The sequence below is a fragment of the Chamaea fasciata genome, unplaced genomic scaffold (genome assembly GCF_029207755.1).
Source record: "Chamaea fasciata isolate MVZ Bird 193981 ecotype frontalis unplaced genomic scaffold, bChaFas1.0.hap1 SCAF_4, whole genome shotgun sequence".
Classification (NCBI taxonomy): Eukaryota; Metazoa; Chordata; class Aves; order Passeriformes; family Sylviidae; genus Chamaea; species Chamaea fasciata.
Genome location: NW_027094089.1, coordinates 55,637,770 through 55,643,769, shown reverse-complemented (window position 1 = coordinate 55,643,769; position 6,000 = coordinate 55,637,770).

Sequence of the window (6,000 nt, the reverse complement as noted above, 5' to 3'; positions counted from 1 at the left end):
TGCTCAAGGATGAAGACATGTCCAGCACCATGAGTTTGGTTCCTTACTCTGAGAGGCAGAATGACAAAGCAGGGGAGAATGTAGCCTAGAATGCTCGAGAAGTAACTTTTTAAGCCCCTCTGTAATCTAACTGCAAAATAGTTAAACAGCTGTTGGTTTTCTGTTTTGGAGCTAGATCCACTGATTAGCAGGATCATTAAGTGCCAAGGAACAGAAGAAGCTGCCTTAAAAAGCTGTGGTTTCCTGACTTGTGTTTCATTACATTTTGTCCCTTAAGTTAGAGAAAGGACAGGAAAGTACAGGTCAGCTAAAGTGAGTGGCTGAGCACCTGTTGCAGATGAGCCAAGACTCACTAGTTAAATGGGAAGGTCGTATAGAGCCCACAACTTCTAGCAGGTTTGATAAGGGACCAGGCATGGATACACTCCTCAGTGAGCAAGGGCATCACACTCTGACCTAGATGGGAAGCTTGTCTGAGAGGATACCAGATTGATGATAACACCCCAGTACAAATTATTACTGGCAGCATGAACTGAATGTCTTACAACACATTCTCTAGGAAAATGAGCTAAAGTAAGATGAATGCAACACAGATTTTCTTCAGCTAGTGCAGGGACTGTCTGCTACCTTAGTTGCTCCCTTTGGTACTCTCAAGAAACATCCCACAAAGCCTAGGTCTCAGACAATGTTCTTTCTCTTCATCTTGTTTAATACTTTTTCCTTTGCTGTGTTAATTTTCACTGTGTTCCTTCTTCTGGCTCTTCATTGAAATGAAATGCCAATATCAACACATTTTGGCACTTGCTGTGTAAATACATATCCAAGGTGTGCTCAGTGTGGTATTAACAATTCCAGCTCCAGCGCTGCCATTAGCTCTCTCAGTGCAGACATCAAACAACAGTACATTATCTTAATGCAAAGCTGTCAACTTCTTACTACATTATACCTACTGTATAGTATTTCCAAGCCAAGATTATATTAAAAATAGAGTTAGGACAGAGAGCATGGATTAAAAATGTGGACAAAATAACCATTGCAAGAATACTGCAATTATCCCCCAAAGAAATATTAAAATCCCTAACTATTCAAAGTTCAATTTATAATAATAGAAATTCACAGTAAGGTCATAGAAACTACCTCAAGTATGAGAAGTAGTGACAGTCTGCAATAAATAAGCATGTTAGTCTTATAATACCAACAGCTGCAGTAGCCTCAAATATTTCTACAGTTTAAATGTAATTCTTTCTTTTTCATATGCTGTCTTTGCAGTGACCTCATATATGGACAGCAAATACATGCCTTTTTTTTAGCATGTGGAATGGCCTTCTTCTTTAATAGAGTGGAAAATGCAGGAAGAATGCATTTACGTTGGACACAAAAACAGCCTTATCAAAACCCATGTGTCTGAATGCTACATGTCTTCAGAAAGAGTCTTAGCTCTGATGTAAATTGGACCACCTGCTTTTATAATGTATATTTTGACTTGCATCCACAGAGTTCATGACAGTAAAAAAGCACACATCCTTTGCATGTAATTACATGTTCAGCTGCTTACAGTGTAAATCTTATGCCCTTTAAAAACAGTTACTGGCATATAACTATTTAATTAAATTATTCAGGGTTATTGCCCACATACCAGCAATATTCGTTAGAGAACAGTTCACATTCAGGTTTAACCAGTTTGCAGCCCCGCTGACTTAACACATTACTTTCCATGATAATGGTTTTATCTGGTTTATGAAAACCAAATTTTAAGCAAAAAAAGCTGTGGTACAAAATAAGGCTGGAAATAAACAGCACTGAGGGAAGTGGCATCATGAAGCAGCACACAACTACAAGGGAAGAGCCTGTAGCCCATCAGACTCAGGTACAGAGGGTGAAAGCAGCTATTTGGGGAGAAGGAGGGCTAGAGGTCACTTATGCTTGGCAGCATGTTTTGAGAGTTCTTATGATCTCCCTTCTGGATCCTACTGGGAAAGAAAACATCAGCTGAAAGGAACCAGGAGCTTCTGGCACTTGAGGAGAGACTTTGGCTGGAAAAGGACCCCGTTCCACATTGTGTGTCTTGCTCTGACCTTTCTCTCTTGTTTGGAGTCCAGCCTGTCAAATTTTGTCCCTTAACACCCAAGCCCCAGTAATGTGAGTTGAAGTTATGCCACTGGCCCTAGAACTGTATTTCCTTTGTTTGCAGCCATTTAAGCAAATTCCTCTTAATCACTTAATGTAATTTGTACATATAATTGTGGGCCACATGAGCATAAAGAAGCAGCATGGCACCAGAAGTGTTCGTGGAACTGCCTTTGCTTACACCAAAAGCTGAATTTGGTCCAGTATTTTTGCACAGAAAGGCAATGTGTAATGTTACTGCAACACATTTGCTCTGGCACTGTCTCACTGCTGCTGGCACAGACACAACTCTTTGATATTGAGTAGGTAAATTATTTTCCTTGCCAGCTTTCTATCTGTAACTTTGACTACCAGTAATATTTGCAGGCTACCATCAGTATGTTAGCTTTTAAGTTTCATTTCAGTTGTAGCTCAGACATTAAAACAAAGCTAGAGGCAATGCCTGTCCTAACAAGTCACGATATTCTGCGATGATGCACTTCTGCGTCATCTCAAAATGACAGTATGTTCCATGAAAAAGAAAAGGAAGGGGGAGTAGGCTTATGTCTGCATTTATCAGAAAGCACAAAAACACATTTCTGTCTTCATTCCTGTGAACAAAATGCAACCACAACTCTCCATCAAAGAACAGACTGCAACACTGTAAAACAGTCAATAAAACCAACAGGGTGAGGCTGGGTTTTGGGATGGGAAAGAAAAAAGGTGAATAGCAATTAAAACCAGATTTTAACTCCTACATCTTAAGATTTTAAGATGTTAAAGAATAGTTTCTTACCAACAGCTACCCATAAACTATAGGAACCAGCTTGTACTTTAGCTGTACTTTAATTTATATTTTAACTTTACATTAAAATATCAACAAATGTGATTCAACCTATAGAGCTGACTGGATAAATCCTACAGAATTTATTGCCCCATTTCTTCCATGCTGGCATATCAGTCTACTGAGTTACAGAACAACACTGCAAATACATTGCCTTTTTGAGTGTCTAATAACAGAAATAACAATCTCATACATTTAGAAATAATATTCTACTCAAAATATGGGATCTGGATTAGAAAGGTGCAGTGCCCCTACCTATGGAGAAGAGTATGCCTCACAGATGGGAAGCGGTTTGTGCAAGAGAAACAGGGAGGATATTTTGCTCCACATGCTTTGCTCAATGTGCAGTTTCACACCACAGCCAGATGAATGAAATGGGGAGATTACTTCAAATGATCTCCTACTTCTTGTCCTCTCCCCAGCATTTTTCACTTGCTCCTGTTTATGTCCCATTTTGCTCTCAGGAGTTGCAGGGCTGGTCAGTGAGCAGGTCAGACAGATGGTGAATTAGCCCCTGTGCTGGTTCAGTGAGCTGATCCAATGCTCCCTTTGGCAGAAAGATCACTAGAACTGCTGTACTTCTTATGCCAGTGTTTGCACCAGAGCTGTAGCCATCTCTGGCTGTGTCTCAGATCCAGCATATGAAGCACCTTGTAATCTTGTGAACTGAATCTGTGGGGCTGGCAATCAATCAGCTATTCCCAGCCCCTGATAAATTAAACTAAACAAAGACAGCTAATTTTGTAATTTAAAGTGACGGTGTTGACGTTACACGCAGTGCATCTTTTCTTTAAATGCCTCCCATCAGACTGCCCTACTTTCTGAAGGTTGTGAGGGTGCTATAATGAAAGGGATGCAAATATTTCATCATGCCAGAAGAACTTCATAAAGACACTATTTCTGAAAATAACTACTCATTACTTGCGGCCTGGTATTGCTAGCAGCACTTGGGACTCAGAGCCTGAGGAACACCCCTGCTGCCTCTGCTTCTTTTCATGACTTGTTTGTCTCGTATCCTCCACTGACAGGTCAGATTGTAATCTCGGGTGAATTGTAAGCACCATGTATCTGGAAATGTCTGCTAAGATACATGTTTATGTATGCTGTGTGCCCAAGATTAGTGCTTGGCCAAGCACCAGGAGTTAGGAAACTAGACCCTACCCAGGAGTTAAGAAACTTGCTTACATTTGTTGTGTACTATTTTAAACATAAGAACAAAGAGGAAAACACTCTGCACTGATCCTTGCTGATGTGGAAAGTCAGACTAAGACACCTATTTATGTTTCACAATGTTGAGGAATATCTATTACTTCAGGATGACTGTTGTACTGAGCTTGTTGTGCAATAGGGATTTACAAGAACTTCTGCAAACTTACCCTCTTAGGTACCAAATGAACTTAAACCTCCCCATGTTTGGCACACAAAGTTCATTTTAGCACTGAAATAGTTCATGGCACTCTTTGTCCCATACTTGCTTCACACCCTTCAGCAAGCAGCATGTCATGCAGACCTGGAGGCTGATCCCTGCAGACACATAGGGAATGGTCTTTCAGTCAAGGGCAGGGTCTTTTTCTGCAGGATTTTTCCACATGGTTGTTTGGGGGTTTTGGGTCATTTTTTTCCTTTTCCAAAGGGAACAGAATAAAGCCAGTAAGACTATGAACTTCTAGAACTAGTGTTTAAATGAGCCTAACACTTTAAAGCATCCCCTGTCTCATGTCAGAGGTTCAGGGGGGCTCTGGAACTGGAATCTGGTGGCCCATGGTCTCTCAGAGGCAGCCAGTGGGGTCTAGGGAGGTGACCTAAGTGCAGGCAGCTCTCAGTGCACTCACTGCAGCCTGGAGGAGCCACTGTCTCCAGATCACGGAGAGCAGTTGCAAACCCACAGCCTCGGCATGCACACCTACCTGAGACATATGAAAAAAGGTAGAAGAGACAAATCACAGCCTGCTGGAGGAGGTTTGCCGATAAACAGCAGACAGGGCTCCACTCAGGCCAGCAGTGAGTGCAAGACAGATCCCCGGTTTTGTCAGGTGCCTGGGCAAAACATTGAGCCCTTGTAAAGCTAGGTGCTGAAGCTGGGCTCTTACTGCAACAATTAGTTGCTTACATAAGTGACCTGATTTTTCAAATGTGCTGAACATCCAACAGTTCCCGTGGACTCCAATTAGGACTGCTGGCTGGTCAGCAGTTTTGGAAATCAGACCATTTCTCTGGATGCCTAAATATGGGCTTGGGGATGCTGGCTCTAGCCACTCCAACTTACAAATTCTGGTCATGCTATTTCTGCAGCAGAGGCAACCCCAATTAAACTGAGCAGTTAGAAGTCATTCTAGAAAAGGAACATGACTGCACTTGGAAAATCTTTCTGGTCTGCTGACATGAAGAAATGAAATTGAAATTCCTGTGTTATTTATTGATAATCATCTGTAAGATAAAATAAGAATGCACATGTCCTTCATACTTCATTATTTGCTTGCACTTTGAGAGAAGTCACAGAACACCAGGAACTGATTTCGAAAAACTGTTAATTTAGTATACATTCCACTTGCCCATCCCAAAACACAATGTACACAGGGAAAGACTTGGACTTCTTTTCATAGCAAAGAAAAGAAAACAGCAATAAATAAAAGAACTAGGAGTCAATGGTCAGTGTTGAAACTTGTTTCTCAGGTTGTTCTGCAAGACTTCCTTCAGTCTACCTCCTCCTTCTAACCCTCCACAGGGAGAAATGCTTGGGGTGACAGGTAGCAACGGCTTCAGAAACATTCTGATAATAATAAAAATTTTGCATTCCCCTCCAAACTCCATCCAATCAAATGGAAGCTCTTGTTAGCCATAAATAACACTTAACAGTTGTCTAACAGTCAGATTAGCCAGCAGTAGAAAGTGTACAGCACAACCTAAGTTTGCTCACATACCTTATAGCACTGGTGTGAATGAGACAAACTCTGTTAGAGGTATTCATACCTCTGTACCTTAAGAAAACTCTTTCTAAATGCCTCCTGACATCCCTGTCGCTCTGCAATCTCTTTCACCACTGTCTGCTT